This window comes from Pseudopodoces humilis, chromosome 16 (genome assembly GCF_049639895.1).
Source record: "Pseudopodoces humilis isolate 2021_Gansu_Grassland_sample_001 chromosome 16, ASM4963989v1, whole genome shotgun sequence".
Classification (NCBI taxonomy): domain Eukaryota; kingdom Metazoa; phylum Chordata; class Aves; order Passeriformes; family Paridae; genus Pseudopodoces; species Pseudopodoces humilis.
In genome coordinates, this window is record NC_142215.1 from 11,606,817 (window position 1) to 11,633,043 (window position 26,227).

The 26,227-nt window shown below is 41.0% G+C and overlaps 1 protein-coding gene across 1 annotated transcript in view; it reads left to right on the forward strand.

The window, feature by feature from the left end:
* Window positions 1-26,227, forward strand: part of TIPE3 (TNF alpha induced protein 8 like 3) — a 44,728-nt gene that overhangs the window by 608 nt on the left and 17,893 nt on the right. The gene's annotated exons all lie outside the window — the stretch shown is intronic.

Here is a 26,227-nt window from a genome sequence, read left to right on the forward strand (position 1 = left end):
GTCTTAACTTGGCCCCAGGAACCATGCTGTCTGGTTGCTGCAACCCACATAGTTCTTGGATGAAACAGAAGGAAAAAAAAAAATAAAAATCTCTTCTGCCCTTTCCAAACCTTCACGTTCTCGTGTCTTATGCGAAGCAAATGCTGGCTGATGTGCCGTAGTCAGAGGCCGTCCTGCACACACGGTACAAACGGGGACAGCAAACTGGTGTGAAAGGCGCAGGTAGGTTCGCTGTACCGGCACAGCACGTGGCAGAGAAGCGCTGTCACCGCACGGCCACACCTCTGGGTGTCCGACCCTTGGGTCAGCGCAGGGGTCACCAGGGGGGACACACACAGGACAGGACAGGGCTGCAGGGGGGACACACACACACAGGACAGGGCAGCAGAGGGGGAACACACACAGGACAGGGCTGCAGGGATGTCACACACAGATACACACACACACACAGACATACACGGGACTGGGCTGCAGGGGTGTCACACACGGCTGGCATGTGGCAGATGCTGGGCTGTCACTGACACCAGGTGCAGAAGGGAACCTGTTTGACCTCCAGCTTCCCACAGTGGAAGCCATAGACATCTTTCTGTGAAGCCATTTAACTGGCATCAGATGCAAGTAAGTGCAATTGGAATGATGCCTGAAATAGTCCCAGTGATCAAAATAAATCCAAATGGAAAGTTGCCATGTTATGTTATTAGATCTTTGAGAAAAATCTTTTCACCATAATCAGTCCCGTTTAAACATGTACTTCATCCCAGCTACCACCCTCCTGCATCCCCAGAAAGATTTGAACACCGAGCAATGTTCTAACTGCAAAGGCAGAAAAGCACCTAATGTTTTGTGAAATAGTTCACCTGTCCTATTAATACAGCAGTGATAAACAACACTAGGAAGTCATAAGATAAATGTGTTTTCTAGCCTCCCAGCAGAACATTTTATAGCATAACCTTAAATCTAATTCAGTTTTAAATACTAGGGGTACTTACTCTTGATATCTTGCTTTGTATTTTCTTACTTGAGATCTATAGCATTAAAGAAGACCAGCAACAGGTCACAGAGCTCCTTATATTCACAGAGCCCTGTTAGGCTGAGCTTACTTGCAAAGACCACCAACAGCTATAATTTTTCATCCAAACAAATCTTCCAAGCCATGCATGAAGAGCAAGTTATGAACATTAGATTTATAGACAAATTATTATAATAGAGCTCCTGCCAACAATTTACTCCTGTTCTGAATAGGATTTGCTCTTAAATAAATTTAAAATAACCATGCTTAAGAGATTGCCATAAGTGCTTTTCATGTCATCACTTGCTAGCTGCCAAGAGTTGATGTTTATCAGTCTCTTTCCTCTTTTCTATTCCTTCTTTGTACTATTTAAGAGAAGAAAAATCTGGTACTTTGGCCATACATGGCAGATGCCTATGCAATAGAATAAAACTGGAACAGAGAGAAAAACTTGGATTTTTTTATCTTACCCAGCTGCAATTCTTTGTTCTGCACTAAAGAATTACTTGTTCTTTGTATCCCCCATCGTCTTCTGGAAAATAGATTTTTTTTTTTTTTGCTAGATTTCCTTTGGTCTTTTTTCTGTACTGTGCCATATGTATAGTGCAGCCTCTCTGTGTACGTGGGTGTTCAGCAGTCAGGCTGTCAGTCACTGCTGCAGGCAGCAGCTGAGGGGCTGCAGTGGGATTCAGTCACCACCCTGCCCAGGGCGGTGTGCACCCCACACATCCCAGCGACCCACAGCTCACGGGGCAAGCACCGTGTCCTGGAGGAGAATTTGGGGTGAAGTCCTGGTGAAGGTTTCATTTTGGACATTGATTTTAGTACAGCTAGAATCATGCACTGGAATTGACCGCAACCCCAAGGTTTCGCTTGCTCTCCTCATTTCCAGTCCTCACACTTGCCCAGGCTGGCACAGTTCAAACTCCCTACAGCCGCCGCCGAGGCCATGCCACTGTTCCAGCCCCTGGGTGCAGTCTGCTGGACCTCCAGGGCTCCACGATGCTGATACAACACAGATGTTTAAAGCATAGCCCGTTTCAGGGATTGCACTACTCATGCAATCCTCTCCCAGCCTTTTGTTCTGCCCCAGGGGAGTGGCACCCCTGCCATTCCTGGACTCACAAGGGTGTGCAGGAGGCTACCTAGTGCACCCCCAACATCTGCCATAACACGTGGCTTCCAAGAACCAGCTGGAATCCTGCTCCAGGATCCCAGCAGCCTCATTTGCTTTAATAGCCCACTTCAAACTTGAGTCTCAAAGGAGGCAGAAATATTTTTTCTGTATTTATTCCGAACGCGTTGTCACAATAGTATCTTCATATTCCTTTGGCACAAACAGAAAGCTCCTTATATGTGAGCAGTGCAAGATGTTAGCTGTACTTTAAAGCAAACAAACAGCAAAAACCACCACACCTCTAACAACATTCAGCTCTACAGCCTTGGCTCCCACAAGTCTCCCACGCCCATCTGACACTGCTTTGCACTTGAGTGTCTGTAGGGTCAAAAAGCTTTGGTTTTCCAGAAAGGTTACTCATGAGACAGACTCCTATTAAGAGCATTAAACAGGTCTTCAGATTCTGAAAAAATTATATATTGTGGTGTGAAAGAAGAGTTGCATGCTTACTAACTAGTGAAATTTCTAGTTTTACTCTAGAGGTAACTAGTCATATTCTTTTTCTTGTCCTACAGAAGAGCTTTTGAGAACTGAACAGGTAATCTTAAAATAGAACTTTGTTCTCGGTTTTTTAATGTCCACCTATTGAGAGGTTGGGTTTTAAAAAAGCCCTTTTTCAATAGAAGGATGGTCTCCTTTTCCTCAGCTCTTTCATAGTCATCCTGCCACATGAAAGAATGATCCTCCATGTCATCTTTCAGAGTAACATTTCACAAAAATTCAGGTCATCACCAACAGAAATGATTTCACAGTGGGTTTGGAAATTCTGCATGTAGGAGAAAAAAGGTGAGACCTTAATTTGGTGTGCCTTGTCCTAGGTTCCATGGCTGAAACAGGCAGGAAATCGGCCACATAGCTTTTATGTGCACTGATTTAAGCCTTTATACAAGCCACTAAGTCACAACATAGATTTTCATGTTTGTTTTAATGGAACTGTTATGTTACAGTAGTAACATATGACAACCAGAGGCTAAATCGCCTGTATGGTCTCTGAAACAATACAGATTATCCTGGTGAAGTTGAACACACTGTGGAGAACCAGCTGTTGCTGGTCCCTTCTCTCAGTTTTCTTCCACAGAAGTCGAAAGATGTTTGGCCTAGGAAAGAGCAGCTTGTTCTCTAAGTAGAGCTCTAAACTGGTGACAGGGGCTTTGATTTTTGGGGTTTTTTTTTAAGAATTGACAGTGTGAAGCTTACAACTTTGTATAATGGCAAGGATAACAAAATGAAGATGATCTTATGGCCAGGCTGGTAGCCATAAAGGCAGTCGGAGCCTTATTATGACTTCAGTATATTTTCAACAGAGCCAAGATGTTACCCTGGAACTCTTAGCACAAAAATGCTAAAGTATTTAAAATGACTTGATAAATTATCTGATATTTTCCATGGACAATAAATATATACTTAGTAAAAAGCCCAAAGTATTTAAACATTACTAACTGGTGTAAAATGACCTCTACATTCATTAATCTTTTTCTAGCACTGTAGTATTATTTGATTTGCAATGCTTAGAAAGTAATTTTTTCTGAAAATTATTTATCATGTTATGTGAACTGTCTGTAGTTTAGTGATGTTAATCTTTGAAGCCTGTTACATATTTAATCACTGTACAGAGTTAAATGCCTCAAGAGTTAATATATTCTTGTAAATACAAAATTAATTAGAAAGCATAATGAAGAAAGTTAAGAATTATTATTTGAGGCATCAGTAACATGCTTATGTGATATATAGTGCAAGTAGGCATTGTTTAACCTTTTGCAGTATCACACCGTTTGAAAAACATCCTTTTGCCCAAGGAATACTTGTATAAAGAAGGAGGGGTTTGGTTTACCAAAGCCTTGTTTTGATTCTATGTAGAAAGTTCCCAAATCACATAGAGAATAATATTTATTAGACTTCACACAAACCAGAAGAAGTAGTAGATAACATGTTCTAGGTATGAAAACTAGAAAAATATTTTTAAAAGCAAGGAATTTTTATGAAGTTCTTTCTAGCAACTGTCAAATAAAGGGCTCTCCGTTCCCTTTCTGCTGGAAAACAAAGGAAAACAAAGCTAGCTAAGAAAAAAAAGATGGACAGACAACAGACATGAACCAACATGCCGTGGGAGCTGTGCACCAAACTGTTACAGGGCTCTCTGGATCACACTGCAAACTGAGGCAAGCACAGGTCCAGGCCTCTCTGCCAAGAGAGTGGGCAAGAGATGCTTGGGGATGAGGAGGCAGCAGCAGCCGGGCCAAGGATGTGAACCAAGAGCCTGGTTGGGTGGGTTTTTTATTTTAGTGTTCCCTGCAGGAATCACCTGGGCTGCTGATTTGCCTGCAGCCCCCTCATTAGCACACAGCTAGGGAGTCTTGTCCAGAGAGGGGGGGAAAAGAGTAAAAACTTTAGAGGAAAAAATTCTGTAAGGATAATAAAGACCATAAATAATCCCACTTTTGTCAAATTGACTACACTTCGGACAAACAATAATTTAGTTGAACAAGTCAATTTTTTCAGGGTCCTGTTCTTAAAATCAAATGGAAATATGAACTTCATGAAGCACTGGATGGAAGCCCAAACTCACCTGCCTGTGCAAGATCCATGACCAAGCTGTTCCCCCACCTGAAATTGTGATGCTGCTAGTAGTCAGTGAGCAGGAAGCCTCCACTCTTTCTACTGTGTGGATACGGACAAGGAATTTACGATGGCATATTAAATTCATAAGTAGAAATATGAAGCAATTGCTGCCACACAGCAATTATTGGCCATTCCTGTCTGCTTTGCCAAAGGTGTGGGATGAGGCTGAGTTCTATTTAAAGGGATATTTTGGCAGTTAGGAATGACCTGTACAAAGCAACGAGTGCACTGCCTCAAAACACTCACACTTCCCCTTTGAAGAAATAAATCTTTTAGCCTTTCATCTCCTCTACAGCATAGACTAAAAAGTCATGATGGGAAGAGTCACCTTATTTAGCTGGTAAAACAATCAAGCTATAAATCACAGTCAAAAGGACAACAGTAGGCCAGATAGATGAGAGAGTTTACCTGAAGACCTGGCCTGTCTGAGAAACCTTGGTGCTTGCATTCTGCCCACAGCATCAGCCTTAGTGTGGCAGGCCCTCCCAGGAAGGTAGGAGAACCCTGTAATTTTTTGAGACCTCACTGTTTCATCTGGTAAACTAAGCAGGACCTGGCTGTGAGCCCAAGCAGTGGTACACAATCCTCTAAACTGTTTATCTATTAATACACTTCCTGGCACTGGTTCAGCCCATGCCAGATAGCCTCCCACTAAATGTCCTGGCATGAGATGGAAGATAACAGTGGCCACTATGAATTAAACAACATTTGGAGTGTGGGAAAGAATTGAGCCTGTGTCCAGATGGCTGCACAACGCATGGACGAAAAGTTCTGTCTTGGTTTATTGACAGACAGAGACCCTGTGGTCAGAGCGGGGTGCAGAGGTTCTCCACTGTTACTGTGGCTTCTGATGCCCGCTCAAGGCTGTCCAGGCTGTTGGGAACCCCACTCAGGGCAGCTTCCCTGGGCTGAGACCTGGGTTTGGAGCCTTGCCCAATTAGAAGTGTGTTCTTTGCTGTTTGCCTGCAGAAACTCTCTGCCAGTTAAATTATGGGAGATCATTTCATGGGCTGACAAGTGCAGCTGGATGAGATTCATGGAAGGCTGAGACTTGCTGCACTTACTGCAACTTTATACCCAAGTCTCAAACATCATCTTGAGAAGCCAAGCTGAGCTCAGACATGGGCTGGTGGCCAGTGAGTTTTTCTGCTCTTTAACACAGACATCTTTAATGAAAAAGGCTGAGAAAGAGCAAGAGTCACTTTGATGTCTTTTCAGTGGTCACTAATCCCTCCTTGTTACAGATGCTGGTTTATGTCAAGTTTTAGCAGTTGGCTCTGTTCAGCCTTCCTGCAGAGGAACAGACTGACCAATCCCTCTGTGCAGGTGTAGATTTGGCTGACATCTCTTGATATAACAGCACAAAATAGGGCAGGAAGATTATGCCATCTATGAAACAAACACCTCACCATGGAGACATTCTCTTAGGTCTTCTCACTAGTGCTAGTTCAATATGGAAGGTAATCTTCTGAAACACTAATAGTAGAAGTTAGCATAATACCTCACTTATCACCATCTCATTCCTGGCATTAACTTTGTTTATACAAGCAGTTTGTGCTGCAGGAAAAACTAAATTCTTTCTCTTTGAAGAAATGTATTAAGACCAATATTGTGTTAGCGTTTCCTTTCCAAGTAGTTTTCCATTTACTTTTAGAGCCTATAGTTTACATGGTCAAATCACTGACAGATGCAGATCAAACAAATACAAGTTTCAGAGAGTTTTCAAAGTCAGGGGTATTTTTATTTTTTTCTTTCAATTAAGATAACCATCTTTCAGATGGCTTTTTCAACAAAAGCTCTGTGCCATATAGTGTTATGCCAGGTGAATGTCTGTAGCTTTTGTTTACTTGCATTTAATTTTAGCTTTGTGTCTTTGTGCATCATTTCCCTCTAACTCCCAGAAGTGAGAAGGAAGTAAGCTAAAGGTATCAAGAGTGACCTTCATGTTCACTTCAAAGCAAGTTATAGTTGATTCCTTACTATTTTTATACATTATTAATCATCACCACTGTTAGGAAGAATGTTTACTAGTAGATACAAAAGTAATCAGTACAATCATTATGATGCACAGCTCCTGGATTCATTAGAAAGTGATAAAGAATTGGTGAGGAAAAATATTCACTGGAATTACAGGTTTAAGAGTGGGATAAAAAGTTCAAACCTAATTATATGTAAAAACCACTTGCACAAACTTTGCAGAGTGCCAGTATGTGCCCTTACCCCTTGGACCAAGTGGTGCTCTTTAAATACACCAGGGCCTGTATAACTAAGAGAGGAAGTTTCTGTTCAGGGATTAAACCTCACCTGTATCAGAAACTAGCTTCTATTGTATGAATCTAGTCTGACCTCAGCTGAGGTTTCTCTGGCTTCTCTCTTACCTGCATTTGTTTTTAAGAGTCTATTTCTATACCAGTTCTTAAAGGTCAGTATCAGATTATCCTGCATAAGAAGGAAGGATATAACACTTTGCATCCTTGGGGCAGATATAGCTGAGAGTTTACTTTTGCCTGCAGTCCTGTCCATTCCTCTCCCCCAAAACAAAACCCACAACCTAACACAAATGCAACAACAAGAAAAGTAAACAACCATCAAAACACTCAGACCTGTACACTCATCCAAAACAGCCACCAGTGGCATTTCTCTGTAGAGCACTTCCCCTTACAGAAATCATACAGAACTGATGGAAAGCCAAGAACAAATTGTCTTAAGGAAGGATGAATACCAGTGTTTTCGACAATTCCATGATTTAACTTCAGAGTTTGGATTAAATCAGAAGCTGCAGGGCTTAGAGCAGTCCCAATACTTAGCTGTTAATCAGCTGCCATCCGGTTATCCTCCAGACCAGGAGAGCTCCTGTAGTTCTGAAGCCAAACTGTGAGCTAGGGCTCCTGACTAGTTGGTATCACTCACTTCTCAACAACTCTCTCTTGAACTTGTTGATTTTGCTCTGTGCTAGGTGTTTGAAAGCCTAGCTGGGGACAGCCAGAAAATAGGCACTTTGAGTGTTATGTTGCCACATCCTTGCGCTGGTATAAATGGATGTCTGCACTACATCAGCAGCAGTGAGTGTCACTGCACCCTGCGGGGACAGGCAGAAACTCCTCCTGCTTTGACAAGAGGCACCTGCAGAGGGCAAGGAAGGTCTGAAGTCTCCTTGCACCCTTGCTTTGACTGCCCCTGCCACCAAAGAGGCTGAGGCCCTTGCAAGAGGGCAGGTACCCAGATTTTGGCTATATTCTCCATCTTCTGACCTCTAGAATGCTTTTAAAGTCTCTCTTTTCCTATCTGTTTCTATCTTAAACAAATAATTTGTATTCCTTCTCCAGATGCCCACTTCTTTCTAGCATTTAACTGATCTCTCACTTCTCTGTACCCCAGCCAATGTGCTGTTCTCCTCAAGCCTCAGTTCCTCCAGTATTGATCTGATTCTTCTTTACTCATTTCTTCTCAAATGCTCTTGGGTTTATGATTTCTACCACTAAAAAAAGGGAGTAAATGCTGTTAGGTTATATTTCAAGAAAGAAGAAATTGATGGAAGTAAGATACCGACTTGGCATTGTAATTCAAGGTTCTGGAAACAGGAGCTAACCTGCCTCCTCTGGCAAACAAAAAATACACAGTGGGCTTGCAAATGGAATCAGGAAAGTTTACTTGATTTTGAAATACTGAAACAGGTAGATGCAATATCTGCCAGAAAGTGAGAATACAGTAGCATCTTCACAGATAAAAAGAGCTTCTCAGCTATTTCCAGAATGCATTCCTGAACAAACAACTCCTTGAAGAAGCAGTATATCCTCACCCCTATAAGTTAAAATCATTGGGCTTGAATAGCAGATCCAGGTGAGAATTGCATCTGTCACCAGACACGGCAGTCTGTGACTGTCCTGATCAAACAAGGTCAGAGGAGGACACTGTTTTCTAGTGATATAGCTAAACTACAAGGAATAAAGAAAATCAGAGCCTTGCCATTTTCCAGAATACTGTGTTGAATCACAGCATGCAGATCTCCCTCACACATATATACTTATTAAATATATCAATTTAATATATTTAATTTTAAATTTTCTATTAATATTATCAATATTTATATTAATCTATTATTAAATATATATTAATTTTTAATATATATTTACTAAAAAATGACCATATACTTCCATTTAAAAATATCAGAAGAGAATTCACAGAAATTGCCTCTAGAATTCAATCAGAAGCTTTGAACTTCAAAAGGCAGTGAAGGCAAAAGATGCTTCTGTAAATTAAACCCTTCTTCACTTGGGACAAGAATGTCTCTTAATTTTCTTCAGCCAATGAGGCAAGGATGAGAGCCCAGAAATTCACTGAAGAAGGCTTTAAGCACAGGAATTGCCAAGTAGGTACAGACTCACCAGGACACCAGCACAGTGCCTGCATCCACTCTCCCACTCTGCTACTGACTGGCCTGAGCTGAATCAACCCAAAATTTGGCCCATTCTGCCCTTTGGAGGGTCAGCAGCCACCCTGACACTCAGGTTTCATCTTCCATCGCTGGGGAAGAGAAACAAGGTTCCCAGAGCCAGGGTCCCCGTTTTCCACCCCAGCATCTCTCTCTGGGTGGCTGATGTGCCAAGCCCAGTGTCCCTGGCCAGCAGCACCTACGTGAGCCCAGCCTGGCCGTGAGAAGGGACATGGTCCTGCCCGGCCAGGGGGAGCACAGCTGTGTCCGGCCCCGCTGCCGTGGCACCGTGCGGCAGGACGGCTCCCGCTGCACGGCTCTGCGGCCAGAGCATCCTCCAGGTTCCCTGGAGCTGGGTCTGCTCCTGCCCATCCACATCGGGAGGATGAGTAACAGCTGCTCTTCACTGCTCAGAGCTCTGTGGATTTGCCTTTCAGAACTTCGGAGGGAAGCGCTGCCCTAGCAACAGCCGAGTAGTATTAAAGAGGAGACAAGTGACGTGTAGGAAGAGAATTTAGGGTGATGGTGGGAGAGAGATTATTCAGTGTTTTCCATATTTTCACGTAACAGAATTTAATTTCCTTGAACTTACTGCAGTCAATGACAAGCAGAAGCGTGCACGTGAAGTACCTCTGGCTGAGCACTGAAATAAAGCATGACTAGACATACCAAATAACCCATGCAGACTGCAAGAGGTTGTTTAAAAAATAATTACATACTTGTCACCGAAGGAGCTTTTCTATATTTATAATTCCTTTTTCCTTGTAGCCTTGTCTGATGGAATTCAGATAGCATGTGTGCCATTATGTTAAACAACCAATTCTGGAATACCTCACTTCTTTCCTCTCTTTTCCAGGCATTAAAGCAGTAGTTACACTTTTTAATGGGGATTATTTTAGGGACAGTTAAGGCCTATGCTTAGTCACTTCATCATTGACTAAAATACAAACTCTGCTCATATGCCATTAAAGAGATTGAAAACAAATCTTTAAATAAGTACTTAGCTTGCTTTTAAAGTAATGTGGTTTCTTTACCATGATAAAGTGATAAAAATACATATGAGATCATAAAGCTTACAGTAATTTTGTTGCTGAAGAAGTTTTACAGCTATCTACTTGAATTCATTTGGCTTGAAACTTGCCTTGGTCTAGCATTTTTTTGAGTTGAAAACATCTTTTATACAAACAGCATGTCATTGAATATAACTAAGCTTTTTGTCCACTTTACATATGTATAGAAAAGGATTTTCCATAAGTAAGGAAATGCTATATATAGACGAAAAGCTGAAGACTTGCAAGTCACAGACTTCAGTAGGTTTGTTAACACCATCCCCAGGGAGGCAGAAAGACAAACAATAAAAAAGCAATTTCCTTTACAGGAACATACAGATCAGAAGCGCCTAGTAAAGAGAACAGTGATGTGCAGAGTGTAAGTTATTTATCCTGTTGGTTCACGTTTTTCACTCTCCTAATCATCATTTTCTGTTGCCATCAATGGGAGGTGCACACACATCAGTAGGTAACACTGAGTTTTAAATATTTTTAACAAATGTCACAACCTGAATAAGCCAGAGAAGGTGCAGCCTGCACAGCTCTTGATGTGCACAGTGTGTTATAACAGCTCTGGGGAAGACAGAATGCTACAAGGCATTATTGTGCCATCAGAATGGCAGAGCCAGTGGGGATAGAGCAGCCTGTGCCCTCCAGAGCTGCCCAGAGAGCACCATGGCCATGAAACTGCATCCCCAGGGGGACAGTGCTGCTGCTACTAAGGGGAAAAAACCTGCATGCAGACCTTCTGCAGCTTTTTCTCAGACCTGGAGGATGGCAGACCTGGATCGTGGTAGGAGTTGGACTAGATGCTCTTGCTTGATTTTTCCCTTGTCTCTATTTATTTTTTAGCAGAGTCACCACAAAAGTGTTAATATGAACACAAACACACAAAATTGGTATTTAAAGTTACTTATACTTGGGCTCACAGACACACAGCTTTCATGATGACAAGGGGGAACCAGAAGCTTTTCTACAGCAAATAAAAATCTTGGGACAGTGCTGCCTGAGCCATTGAAGGCAGGGGACTGATTCTGCAGTAGCACAGTTATTTAGGTAGAGCAGACATCACAGTGGAAATGTTAGATGGGTGCACTGAAGGGGTTTAGGAAGGAGACTAGGATGTGCAAGGATGTGTCAGATTTCAACAGATGGAAGGCTGATTTGAGGTTTATGCAATTTAGAGCTGTTCTAACAGAGTACTCAGGGACAGACATGCAGGGTAACAGAGAACAGCAGTATTTAAGAAGCTTTGCCATGTTTTCACATGCTCATTGGGGAAAAAGTATCCAAATAAGTTTTTTCTTCATAAAAAAACCCCACACACATACAGAAACAAAACCAGAAAAAAACAAATAAAACCAAAAAACTACAGTGGCAGGAATCCTTTCCTTGTGCAACATCCCAGTTAGGTCTGTGCACTGGTAACACTACACTATACATATTAAACAAATTTAGTACATTGTAAAAGGTATCTGTAATCTGTGTATCTTTCAAAATACACTTTACAACTTTAGATTTCTGTTAAGTAACACCTTCCTGAATTTGAAAGCAAATAAAACTAAAAATTTAAGGACACTGTAAGGATACTGGCCAATTTCTTTGTGCAGCCTCCCATATGATAACTTTTCAAAATCTGGTGGATAAAGTACTGGGCTGACAGCAGGATCTTAATGACAGCCTTAAGCAAGTTTTTCAGTTATATCTATTTCTCCTCCCATTCCTGGTCTTCTTTGTCTGTTTTTACCTTCACTCTTTTTAGGTGAGGAATGTCTTTCACTTGTGCTGTGAGAACCCTCAGGTGTTTTATGAAAAGCATGTAAATATTAATATCAATGCAGGGCATGGTCCCTCAAGGTACTTTTCTAGGTATATTATCAGAGGGCTTCCCTACCAGAGAAAAAATCTGCACTTCTTCAGTTCACACATCATCTTAAATGTGAAAGAAACATATGCATTCAATAAGGACTTTCAGAAGTTTTTCATAAAAAAGACTGCAGTTCCTACACTACTTTATCTTAACCACACTTGACTTTTTGTCACATTAATCAGATGACTAAAATTATTTTTTTCAACAAGCAGTGCTACTGCATATCATGAGACAAAGGAATGTTCCAAGCAAAAGTAGAAAATTCATATTTTTAGCAATTGAGCTAAAGAGAGCACACTTATATTTTTCTCCTCCATTTTTCCATTTGTTTCTGATTCCAACAGTTTACCTTTCTGGCAGGGAATGAAAATAGACTCCTCAGTTTGAAATTATCCTGTGTTACTTTGTTTTGTTTTTCCCTTTAATATGTTCTTACTGAAATGAGGGAAGCCATTCACCCAAAGAGAATTCACCAGAAAGGGTTTGGCAGAATTAACCCGCTGATGACTGCTGATATATTCTTTGATACAAGTTTCTGCAGGGTGGGATCAAGCACAAAAAAAGATCCTGATCAGGTGGTTGGACAGTTCTTGCACATACAGGAGTTTGTGTGGACTTCACATACATAACCCACCCACACCATAATCTGCTCAAGAGGTGCTTGCTGCCAAGCTCACTTGTGTGCAGGCCAAGGAATATGGACATTTTCCAGTCCTGTCTGTTAAGATTTCCCTGCAGGAAGCTGGCTTCCTAGGGTGTGAATTTGTGCTTTAAAACCATCTGCCCTGCACTGCTTCATCTCAGGCAGTGCCTTAGTGGAAGAAACAATAAATCCTGTTCAAAGGTGACAAGGTCTGGTAACCAGGTAACCCTCAAATTATACAAAGACAGATGAAACCTGGCCTGAAATACAGCAAACTCCAAAATCAAGTCCAGCCAAAACACAGCTTTTCATTAATGACAGTCTGACAGTCACCTTGCCTGTAGAAACACAGGTTGAAGACCTCCTAGTAAACAGCTGCAATGGATAATGTTATTTTCATTCTCTCACTTCTCAAGATCAGTTTATTTAATCTAGAAATGAAATCGTGGCAAGACAACAATTTCCACACTCACACATACTGGAAGAATGCTGAACCCTGTTAATGCACAGAGGGATCAATGCCTGCTGGAAAGACAAGAGACACTTAGCATGTTTGCAGCCAGGAGATTCAGCCTGAAATCAGGAAAATCAGAGTTGCAACCACTGAGAAGGAACTTTTTTTTTTTAGGAACAGATCAGACTTATTCTAGCTTGCTAGTTTTATCTCAGAGAAAGGAATGGATTAGATGATTGAAAGTTTTTTTCCTTCAGCCCCAGGTTTCTATGGCACTGAAACAATACACAACAGATCAAAGCTTAGCTTGGTGAGGTACACAACCTTTTTTTACACCAAACCTGACTCTCTTTCCATGTGAGCAGACAGACTAACCTTCCCCAAAACTCAGTCCTTAATTCCATCTCATTCTAACACTGATAGTCTTTTAGATAAAGCCTCCAGTGGAGGGTATAATTCCTTTAGTTAATACCTGTGTACATTGCCCCATCCTAACTTCAGCCAAACAGCTGCACCTCGTTCATTGATCAGTTACCTAATCAGACATTGCAGGGGATTTTTAACACAAACATTGCTTTCCACGGTATAAATGCAGACAGTTCAGTTGCAGAGACTCATAAAGACAACTGAAAAAAAATTTTAAAAACATATTTAATATTCTTATCTTCCAACCTGCAGCAAGCCAAAAAACCAAAAATTGCATTAAGCCACAAGATCGAGTGCACCACTTGCATGTATCCCATGCTATCACATCACTTTAACAGTCCATTCTCATCTCCCCAGATTCATTCCTCCCAGCATCACCTCTGCTACTGCTGACCCTTAATTGCTGCAGCAGGCACTGCCCTCTAGACTGGGTTGGCCTCACCTGTCTGGAGGCCAATGTTCCTCCAGGAGCAGGTGCAGCCACCTTCTGTGCCAGCTGGCTTTGGAAGCAGAAAAAGAGCCAGTCCAAATCATCAGCAGATTGTACCTGGCGGTCTGTCAATGATATTTATACTTCCATGCCCTATAGCCACTCTCGACACCTCATGGCAAACTTCCCCTCTTAATTAACAGTGGAATGCATCACCCATAGGTAGCTGTAGATGCAACTTGACTAATGCCTACTAGAAACACTTTGTGGGTGTAAGTTACACCAGGAAAAAAAAAGAAGGTGGATTTTAATTAAAAATATACCATCTACTCCAAGCCTACATACTGATTATACATTGATTTACAGCTCAGCAGTGCAGTGAGGCCAGGAGACAAATTAATACCAAGTGTAGGTGCTGAGGAGCAGACACACTTTCTGTCAGACCGGACAATGTAACTTCATACACAAAACATCTGGGGTTTTTATTTTAATCTTGTTATAACAAAGCTATATATAGCAGGAAAAAAGAGTCTTACTAAAGTAGAACTGTTCCTGAAGTGACCTAAGATAGACTAAACAGACCATCTGTCTTAGGAAGCTGATTTTTAACCAGAAATAAAAAGGAATGATGGAATCTATGAGTTATAGTTAGCCTTAGTCCTTTTTTCAATGTGCTCTAACTTTCCCCTGGAAAATGTAAACAGACTGAAAGAGGGGGAGAAAAAAATGGTTTTCTAAAGTTTTATTGCCTAGAGGGAAGACAAGGGGGAAAGTAGTTTTTCCTCTCAGGGAGAGAGCTACAGCTCTCTGAGCTGTACAAGAAAAGCACATCAGAGCAAAATTACTGAAGTGCAATGCACGAACAAGACTACTATAACAAAGTGATTGGCATCATGTTCAGCTATGCTGCTGCCAGAAATAAACTTATCAAGCCTTGATGATATTCATTTGAATATTAAAGGAGATACACATTCATTGCTCTTTTAAATGAAAATAAAATACCTCAACAGAAAGTAGCTAAAATTATAATAGAACAGTATTCCCATGGACCATGTAATCTAGCACTACAAAAAAAATACCCTTTCTGTGAACTCCTCTAGAGCATGGAGAATGTACTTATTTATACTAATTAATCCAATAGTTTCCTCTCTTTGTTTCAGACTGCTAATGAATATCTCTGCTTTAAAAAAAGCAGCAAACCAACCACCAAAAACTAAAAAGCCAAAACCAAACACAACAAAAAAGAAAACCACACAACCTAAGCAAAAGTCCAAAGATTGCCAAACTAAAAGACAGAGAGTGAAGAGGTGTCCTTTAAACCCATAATCAGACAGGCTGGTGGAGGTGGTGCCACACAAAGTGCCAATGGAATTGACCCCTTGGATCTTGTAGAACTTTACCAAATGCCCTGCCAGACACCACTATGAAAGTATGAATAAAGAACTGTAATGTCAGATTTTTATGTTTAGCTTCTCTCAGCAAAAACAATCAAAAACTTCTGTAAGTAGTTGGATCCATTCTCAGTTCCATGAGATAGTGGAACAAAACTACAGCAACGGTGCAGACAGCCCCAGGTTCCACCTGTACCTGCTGCCAGAGCAGCAGAGAAACCCCAAACCCCTGCCCAGGCCCATGGCACTGTGACAAAGGCACCGTCCCTCACAGAGATTTCACCTGCAGGCCACAAGTGCTCTTGGACAGAGCAGTCCCCAGGTGGGACCAGGGCTCCTTCCAGCCCAGCACACGATGTCCCACAGCAGCAAAACCCCAGACAACAACTGAGTACATTGTGGTAGCAGCAAAGCAATTTCTCACAACAAACAGCCCCAGGCAGGAATACTAAGAGCCAACAGCACCCAGGAGCTGCACACTCACCTTGCAACTCATGAGTCCCATGTTCCAGCCTTCCACAACCGCCTTCTCCAGCCTTCCCTGCAGGCGTAACCCCGCCTCTGTCTCTCCCACATTCCAAGCCCCAGGTGCAGCTGGTCAGTGCAGCCCTGGCTCTGCTGCTGAGGAGCACCTGGTGCCCCTTGGGGGAGGCAGCTCCAGCCTGCTTGGGCCAGGCTCTCTCCTAGGAAGGTGCCACTCCAGAAGGGCTGGCAGATGCCCACGTTGTCTCCTGGTGCCCCTGTTGTGCCCTCAGTGCCAGGTGAATTTGCCATCACAGGCTGCAGCACTGCCTGGCGCAGTGCTGGTGCAGATGCTGAAGTTTTGCATCCTGTAGGGGTTGTGACCCTCAGGTGTCCCATGAGACCCCCAGTAGTTACATGAAGCTCCTTCCCCTCCAGCTGGAGCTTTCCCAGCTCCCAGGGGCTGGGAGATGCAGTTACCATGTGTGTCTCCCCTGACTGCACGTTCTGTGTGCCTCAGACCTATAATCCAAAATGTGGCTACCTGGCTCATCTGATTTTGAGCCATCAACTTTTGTCCTCATTCTGGTACTCCGGAGTCTGTTTTTTGGTTTTCTACTTCAGTCGTTCCTGTGTTCAAAAGCAGAATATAAATAGGATCACAGAAACCAATCTTCCATTTCTTCCAGAATAAAAATTAAATCTGCACTATTGACACCATCATAAGTAGCAATCACAGAGTAGAACTACATAGCAAGTCATAAAGAGATTAATCAAATATTAAAAGAATTTGATTTTTAATTGGACTTTCAGTGGTCAGACTTTTTTTAATTCTGTCAATATTTTTGAAAAGCATTGGCAGAATTGTCTTGCAGTATAAATTTGGTTAATACATAAAATAAGTACCCTCAGATCAGAGTAAGGCAATTTAAATGCTAAAAATACCTTATTAGGATTATGAGAAAAAGCATAATTGCCAGTTTTCTACTAAAAAAATAGATTTTTGTTTATTGTGTAACACTGAAGCAAGGCCTAACCTTGCAGCTCTAGTTTGGTAGAACTCCCATCAAGTGAGGAAATAGTACTAGACGTAAGTCATCACGTGGGAAGAATGCAGGAAATATTTTTCTAATTAAGCCTTACAAGTTTTTTTGGAGTAGCTAGCAGGTATCATCAGCTTTGGGGAAGTTAAATGCTTAAGTGTCATCATGGACTGTGAAAATCACACTGTCAAGAGCCTGCAAGGGACATAGCACTGGAGTAGAGAAAGAGAAATTTAAAATTAATTTACTGTCCCACTCATAGGTTAGTCTAGGTGGAAGTTCTCAAGCTGGAAATGATGTTATTTGGGTCTCTGTCTCACATCCTTTACCATATCTTTCATGGTTGCTAAGAAACAGCAGCATTACAGCAGAGTAATCATTCGTACTTCAGCCTAAATTGTGGTTAATTAGCTGATGTGTGAAGTGGGATCCCTACCAGGAGAAGAAAGAGATACCATTTATGTTTAAAACCAACACAACTGACAAGCTGAGGATTCGTTCTCAATCAAAATGTTCAAATGGTAAAAAGCTTTGGAAAGTTTACATTTCCTGGAGTGGTTTGTAATACATGGGTAGAATAGAGGAATCATGATTAGCTGTGTCTCAAAATCTGTCCTTTCACAGGCCTTAATGAAAATTCTCAGCTTGAGTGTGAAATCTGATGGGTACAAAACCAAAGATGATGTGACTGGATAAATTAAAACAAAAGGAATTTGTTTTCTGACATGGATAATGTATACAGCAGGACAAGGTTTACAGCTTTGGGGAAGGTGGGAAGTAAAAGATGCTACTGAGATTTTTTTAGAATTGAAGGTATAATTTTATGTGGAAATTATTTGTGACTAAAAATTTTTAGGACACAGAAAAATAGCTGATTATCCTTGTCTTCTGTATTTCTCATTTACCCAAACAAGGGCAAACATCGTGGTCTTGAGCAGAAATAAGTCTTGGCTGTGTCATTTGCCAAGGAATTTTCTAATTAGTGCCTTTGTTGCACATAGCTGTAGTCAGACAATCTTGTCATTTGATTTCCAAACAGGAGTGAATTTTTTTTATTTTGTTAGGAAAGAACAATGAACAAGCGTCTGATACTTGAAACTCAGGGCAGATCTGTCATTCTCTTTCTAGCAAATTTGAGGTATCAGTGGTACCATTTTATAACTAAGTCAAGTAAGACAATTTTAAATACCTCATAAACTGATTGCTGTGAAAGCATTTTTTTTCTTTGCACAATTTTAGATAATACACAATTTTCTTAAGTGCTACTTGGAGAGGAAAATTATATTTTGCTTCAGTGTCTTCCTATTTCTTTTCCAAATATGGATGTTATGGAGAGACATTTCCAAGTGCAAGGAACTTCTCAGTTCTTACTGAGCAGAGACTCTGACAGACTATCTAGGTGCTGTTAGCATTAATAACCATCTCAATCTATGCTCTGTTAGACAGCCTTCATTTTAGTAGTTATTTTTAAGAGCCAAAATGCTTTGTGTGATGGTTTGTTAAGCAGGATATACACTGCAAACAAAAAGATACTTGTGTTCATTATGTTTTGAGAGCTTTCAGATTACAAAAAATACAAAAAAATAGAAAATATGTTTTAGATATTTATATGTCTGTTTTTGCGTGTGTTTCTATTTCCAGACTAGGATTCAAAAGTTATTACTCTGATTGTCTCTAAAGCTTCTGTTTTCTTTCCCCTTCCTGATGGTAAAAAGTTTCATACATTTTGTAAGAAATCAACATTTATTTCATTTTCCTACTGATTGGGATGTCAGAGGGCTTTTAGGATGCATTGTAAATAAATAGTTTGAGTGAGGCCACATTGGCTATGCCTCAGAGGAGAAGCTATGGTAATTTTTTGGAGCAGCCCAGTGCTATTTTGGGTATGTGCTGAACAACCAGCTGTTGTCATTGGGGTAGAAAGAGGTTAAAGCAGGGGTGGATGCAGCCTGACCCAGGAGAGGAGGATACACTGTGCAGGCAGGAGCACATAATGAAATGAATTAATTGAGCAGAACTGGGGGTGGAAGTGGGATAAAACTTCCCTTTCTCCCACTCCTTCATCTGTTGATCCCAGCTTAGACTGTGAAATTCATATGGGTAAAAAGATACCCATGAGATACACTTCAATAAGGACCTAAAGAATGTATATTGCTAGGGGCTTGTGTTGGTCTTCAGCAATTTAAAGACCTCTTCAGGGATTCTTTTTCTGTCTTGTTGCCCTCAGATAATATGGTATTGAGAAAATCTTCAATTCTAGCAGTGAAAGATTGTCTGTGGTGGACCACAGCTGGTAAGAGATTCACAGAAGCTTGCTGGTTGTGAGAATACAGTTTTCAGAAGCACAGGGGACATTCCACAGAAATCTGTTTAAGGCCATTGTGTTTGAAGCACATAAGTAAGTATTTTAGTGTTTTGTTACTCTTTGAATGTCATTGTGAAAATGTAGTGAGGTGTGCAACTGAATGGGATGGTGAGTTTTGTTGCTGATTCCCAAATCTAATACATCATTTGATTTTAAGGGATGTTACTTGAGGGACTGACAGCCCTACCTGGGCCTAGCAGAGTGGCTTTACATTTTTTTACTGGGACTAGTCTGTGAGTAAAACTAACCACAAGTTGGAGTAGCTCAACTTCAGCAAGGACAAACTCACCCACAGTCTTGTGAGTGCTCTTTGGCTGATGCCTCTCAGACCATCTCCCTTCTGGCTTGCTCCTCAGGACTGCATTCCCCTGGAGTCTCTGGTGTTCTGGCTGTGCAGTGTAAAAGAAAAGCAGGGATATTCTGCACATGGTCAGGAGTCCTGCCCAGGGCACATCACTCACTACCTGAATTCTGTCAGCAGAAGACATTCTCAGCAAGAACTGCCATTGTGGGGTCTCCCACACAGAGATGGCTGCAGCATTGGTATAGGTGGTACTTCTGTGCCCAGAAAACTTGGGGTCCTGAAACCAGCCCAAAGAAATCTTTATTGAAAACAGCAGGCAGGTCTGTAAGTGCCCATCCCGTAACGATGGGCAGCGTGGCAGGGCAGTTCCCCTCTTGGGAAGGAGAGTGTGTCAAGCCCTGCTCTACCTGCAGGGCTGCTGCACATTGTTTCTGGGATGCTCTTGCAGAGGCTGGTGGAGATGCAGACATGTGACAAACGGATTTGGCTTCCCAAATCCTCTGGCTGAAGCTCCTGTATGGTATGGGCAGCAATAGCCACTGTTGCAGCATCTGAATTGTCACAGCAGAAAGGGAGGAGCTGGCAGGACCTACAGACCCTGGGCAAGGACTGCATTCCTGCATTCCCAGTGGCAGGCTCTGGCAGATCTCTGTGCTCCAGTGTTTCAGCTTTCAAAGGAAGCTTTTGGAAAAAAGCAATGGAACAGCCACTCAGTTTCCACTTGACAGAAAGCAGCAGTTCAGCCCCACTAACTGTAGATTCTTTTTAGAGAACAACCCTAGAAATGAATCAGTAAAAGGCACAGCAAAAATAGGCTGCTGTTTCAACTGGCAACTGTGGAATGCACTTGTGTTGGACTATTTCTGTCTTCCTTGTAGAAGAATAATTTCCATCATTTTAAATCATTTTTCCAAGTTACACAAGCTGGTTTAATTTTCCAGCACTAATCAAGGATAAACCTTTATTTAAATCTTGCAAATCATCATGGATGAGTAGATGAACCTGTAACAGAGCTAAATAAATATACACAAATTAATTTATCTACTCCAGAGCGCTGAAAAAAAGAAACAATTCTGATTAGATCTTTGAGTGGCAAACTTCCAGTCTCAGCAATAAAGGCAGGCCCTATGTACTCTGGAGCTGACATATTTCTTCAGCATAGAACAAAGTGAACTCTGCAGCAACGATGACTATAGCCAGCTATGGAAAGGAGTAAGCACTCCCAAGGAATAAGCACTCAGTAGTCTACTGCAGTGTTTTCAATGTTCTATTTAATTTTGAAGATTATGTAACTATTTTTCAGTCCAGTGTGCTTTCAGTGAATTTAGGCTTATAAAGACTTGACAAGGTTTTCATAATTACATTTCTCTCTCTCTCGGAAAAGTTCATGGGCTGCTGGGGTCTGGGGATATCCTCTAGGTCTATGGTCTAGGACTCAGCCAAGATATAAAAATGTAACTTTCATTAATATGCTTCATCCAGGAAATAAACCTCTGGAGAATTGTGGAATTTTTTCTCTATCAAGAGCTGGTACCAGTGCGATAGCACATGTGAGTAGTGGTGCATGACCTCCCTGTAAACATCTGAGCTTCATCCAATACAGGAGGAAAGGGAGTACTTTGAGGCTTAATGATTTTTTTTTCCAGCTTTTTTTTTAAATTAATTTGTTCTTTATTTCCCTGCTAATAAATTAGACATAGTGGACTTTGATCTGTCTCTTTGTATAACCTGAACTGCACAGACACAGCCATGGAAGTCAATGCTTTCAGCTCTGCACTCCTTCCTCAGTTTTTTTAACACAGTTGTTATCAAAGATTGAACATTACAAATATAAATAAGCTACCAGAAGTTATAAGCTTTGAAGCTTTGTGTAACAACTGGCTTTAAATAAAAGCAAGGACTGAAGCACCAGCAGCAGCACTTATATGGACAAGAAAGACACCTTTCATGTAGTGAGTACCTACAGAGACTCCTACTGCTCACCAGCACATGAAAGGAGACCAAAGACAGACGTGTGAGACTTCACTTGCACGAGGTTAATACATTGTCTCTTTGAATCGTGAAAAAACAGAAGCAAGAACACAGGACACTGGGAAGTTAAAAAAAAACAACAGCAACTCAGCCTGATTTAATTGGAAAGCATCACTTGGCTGGCTTCTTTAGTAATTATTGGAAGCCATCCCAACTCTTCATACATTTAGAAGTGATACAATTCAACTCATAAATAATTTTTTAACAAGCAACAGTGCTCCCAAAGTATGTGATTTAACCCTTCAATGCATATGAGAAATAGGGTTGTTCCTTTCATGCTTCATACATTCAGAACATTTTATGACAGTTTTTCTGTTGTGTATTTTAGAAGCAGGATATCACAATAAATGCATTTGCTGTCCTATGAAGTGACAAAGGCTTTGGACAGTAGGTAACAATAACAACTGAAACAATAATAACATGCTGAAACAATTAGTATTACCAGTCCTATGGTGTCACAGAGATGAAATTATCATTAGGGAGATCTACATAAGTGTATGCAAGATTAGATTTGATTAAAAGGCAATCTTTGTACTGCAAAATCTAGTGGTGCTGTGTTGTCACTGAGAATGAAAAATTTCCTGAAAAAAATATGTATATGTGTAACATATCTCTGCATAAATATATATATATATACATTTGCTGGGGATTTTTATTTGTTTTGATGGTTTTGTTTGGGATTTTTTTCAAGAACACCAAGTCTATATGATCAAGGTCAGTATCAGCTCTGTTAGTCTGATGAGAAGCACTGGGCTAAATTCCCTATTGCATGGGGGAACAATTCACTTTTTCAGTCAAAATTGGTGCAGCAAAGCTAACTCAAATGGCAGACTCAAGAAGAAAGGGCTGAAAGCCTGGGAGATTGACAGGAAATCACTAGGAATTTTGGAAAAAATACATGCACTTCCATCAGTATTTCAGCCAGCCAACATTTTCTGACAAAATAGCTTAAACTTTCAAGCTTATATGAATGCTACAGACAGCCCAAAACTTGTGATTTTCCCTGTTCTCAACTGCATAAGTAGATAAAGCTATGGTATTTGTCCAGTCTTAAGTCTCATTAGGTGCAGAGTGGTTATTTTTCTTCAGTCAACCTATGAAAAATAAATCTGGTGAGGGGAGTGCTCCCTCACTGGGTGTAGAACTGGACCAGTTTGCCAGCACAGATGGAACTGTACCGGTGTGCCCCAGAGGATTTAGCTTATTTTAAAGAAATGCAAACTGCTTCAGAGGTTGATTCTGTACCTTGGGACAGAGGATATAGGAAAGACCACAAATTATTTTTGATTCAGGGGTTATGTTTTTCTATGACTTCAGTGCAAATTTCAGCCATGCTCTGACTCATCTTTGGGATATTATTCAATATAGCTATTAAACATTAGATTGCATGAACAGGGTCACCTTAGAACTGGTAAAAATTTAGGACATATTTGGAAAGATATGAGGAAGGGGGGAAATCAATACCTTTAAATTCAATTTCCCAGTAAGGTCTGCTCATTTAACTCAGAACATACCCTATAAAATGGCAAAGCTATTTACATTAGTAAGTTTAAGCAGGCTTGGCTGTGAAATCTCTGGCTGTTAAAGAAGCGTGTTTTCATTAGTTTCAACTGGCTTTGGGTTTAAAAAAAGTAACAAATAGTGCTGAGAATCAGCAAGGTGCCAAGGCTGGCAACAGGGAGTCCCCTGAGCCTGCAGCCATTCTAATCAGGGTACTGCTGAAAAGCGCTGTTCTGAGAGCTGTTCTCTGGCAGAGGAGAATGAAATGTCTTTTCATTCACTCCTTCCCACTTCACTGGGTTAGTCAGGACTAAGTGAGGAGAAAAGGCTCCTTGAGGCGGCTGTTCAAAGGATAAGGATTTTGTATTTTTACATGGGGGTGGCTTTGCTGGTGTTACCAAACCCCTCGTAGTCTGTGGTAGGACCCCAAAAGGGTTACCTTGTGCCACTTCATTTCTGCACAACTGGATTAGGGAAAGGAGACCCAGGAGGAGACTTTACTCTCAGGAGGAGAAAGGAGACTTTACCCTCTGGAACTTGTTCATGAGTGCTGCAATGGGACCTTGCAAACTCTGCAAGGTATCAGGGCAAACTTTCTTCACAGAATCTTTTAAAGGTCCCACGTGAACCTTTGAAGATGAAAATCCATTTTCCTTGCACGACAAAAAAAGGGGAAGACTGCAAAAGCAGGACTGGAAGAATAGAGTGAGATTACAGTTGCCCATATTTAACCAAAATACATTAACTAGCCTACGTGATAAAAATGACAGCCAAGAAATGACATAGAGCTAAGAGTTTCAGAGATCTTAAAAATCATTAGAGTTTGGTGGAATTAGCCTATAATAGTTCAAAACTCTGGGAGCTTTAAAACATCCACTTGCACACATTTCTCCATTCCTATCTCTGAAGCTCTTTATTTCATTTACTGCTTTACTGACCTATGCCTATGGTCTCTTCACTTCTGAAGCAAAGTCAATGCCATTAAAAGTCACTCCGAAATCTAGCCATTGACATAAATAATTTATATCCCCATATTCCAGATTATTTCTGTTATTTTGTGGTGAGAAAAAGGAGGAATAAGGCAAGAGCAGTTACAGTAAGAAGTTATCATAGTGAAAAATAAACATAACTAAAAGAACTCAGAAAGTAGTCCTTCTCTTCATTTGCTGATTCAGTCCCACGAGGAAGATGAGAGCCTGAGACTGTTAAAATTTATTGTTTAAATTCAGGACATTAATTCAGACTGGAGCCACTGTGCAGTGCAGGGTAATGCTCTGATGGCTGTGGGAAATGAGAACGATAGCACCAAACACCGTGTACAAAAACACATCCTGAGAAAGGTGGTGAAATGCCCACAGAAATATACAATGGTTGATTGGGATACATCCCCTTTAAATAGTGAGTTCCCTCTAAAAGAATTAGGAAAGAGGACCTGCTGGAGCTGAAGTCAGTTTTGAATGAGAAATGGTTGGAGTCAAACCTAATTACATCATGGAAAAAGAAAGCTCTGTGTCATCATACATGACACCATAATTTTACCTGGCCAGTTTAGGCCATTATCAGTGATATCAGTAAAGACTTTCTTTCATGAAACTCTGAATATAGCAAAATAATTCTTATCTATGCAAAAGGATGTACAATGGAGTCCTAAATCTTGTTCATACGCAACCTTTGGGATCTCCAGCTATTTCAGAGGCAAATCCCCATACAGCAAATGCTCCTCCACAAGGCAGTAATTTCTTCACCTTCGTGAAGAAAAAAAGGCAAGTATTTTCCTTAAACAGTTTGTTTTCTGTAGGTTATCTGAGCAGATAACTTTTTCTTACCACAGCATCTTGGCCATATATGTCAATTTCTGTAAATTTCTCTTTGGAAAGAAAATTAAGGAGAAAAGCTCCCTCCAAGTGCATATAGTTTCATTGATTGTAAAAGAAAAGAACTTTTATGGGTAAATGTAAAAAAAGAAAGCAATTAAATTATATTAGAAGAAGCCATTACAGGAATTCTCAAACTAAAGCATCCAAGTGTACACTTTTAGAATACTGAAGTATGCTACATTCTTTTTATAGTGTTGGACCGGTTTTATTCTGGAATAAAGCAGATTGCTGTACAATTGTCAAGCATCTCCAGAATTTTACAAACCGTACCCATCAGATTGTTAAGGAGATCCATCAGGTTCCATTTTCCCAGTCTACAAAGCAGTATTGTTATTATAACCATCTTGATTAAGAAACTCAGAACTGCCCTGAATAAATCGTGACATATCATCACATTTATAGACTTGGGTTCAGAGCATTAATGGTCTCTCTTAACCCAAAGTCTCTGGATACAAATCTCTCTTCAGCTGTCTTAGGATGCATCCTCTGTGTGAGTTCCAAGAAGAAAATGCATCAGCCAGCCACGAGCATCAGCATGGGACCAGAACACACACAGTGACAGCTGACTTCCTTATTTTTACCCCTCTCTTTCCATTTGTCAGAAATCTTGCGATCTCCAACATGCTGCTTGGATTTATAGGCTATCTCTCACTAGATAAGAGACAGACTTCTCCTATCTGGAGTTTTATTTCTTTGATAGAAGCTTTCCACAAGCAATTTCGGTGTATATTAAAGTCAAATAAGCATCCACTGAAGCAACATTACGCTACCACCACTGGGCTGCACTTAGTGAGAGCTCACACAGTGGGGAGAGAGTCTGAGAGCTCACACAGTGGGGAGAGTCTGAGAGGCTCACTGGGGAGCCCATTTGCTGTAAGAAAATGCAATTTTATCACAGACATATTTTTATTGGTTGTTAAGCAAGCCAAAAGGGTAAAGCTTCTGCATGAGCTTTCTCTGTAAGCATGAGGGTATTTGATATTTGGGGAGAAAATATTGCAAAGTGGTAAGTGGCGAAGCAGCTTCTGGCTTTCTGCTTGGAGAAAGGACAGACAGCTGACTGATGGGGAGGTGCTGCTCCTGGAACAAACCTTGAGAGACCTGTAGGCAGGGAGGGAGCAGCGCTGCCAGAAGCTGAGGAAATG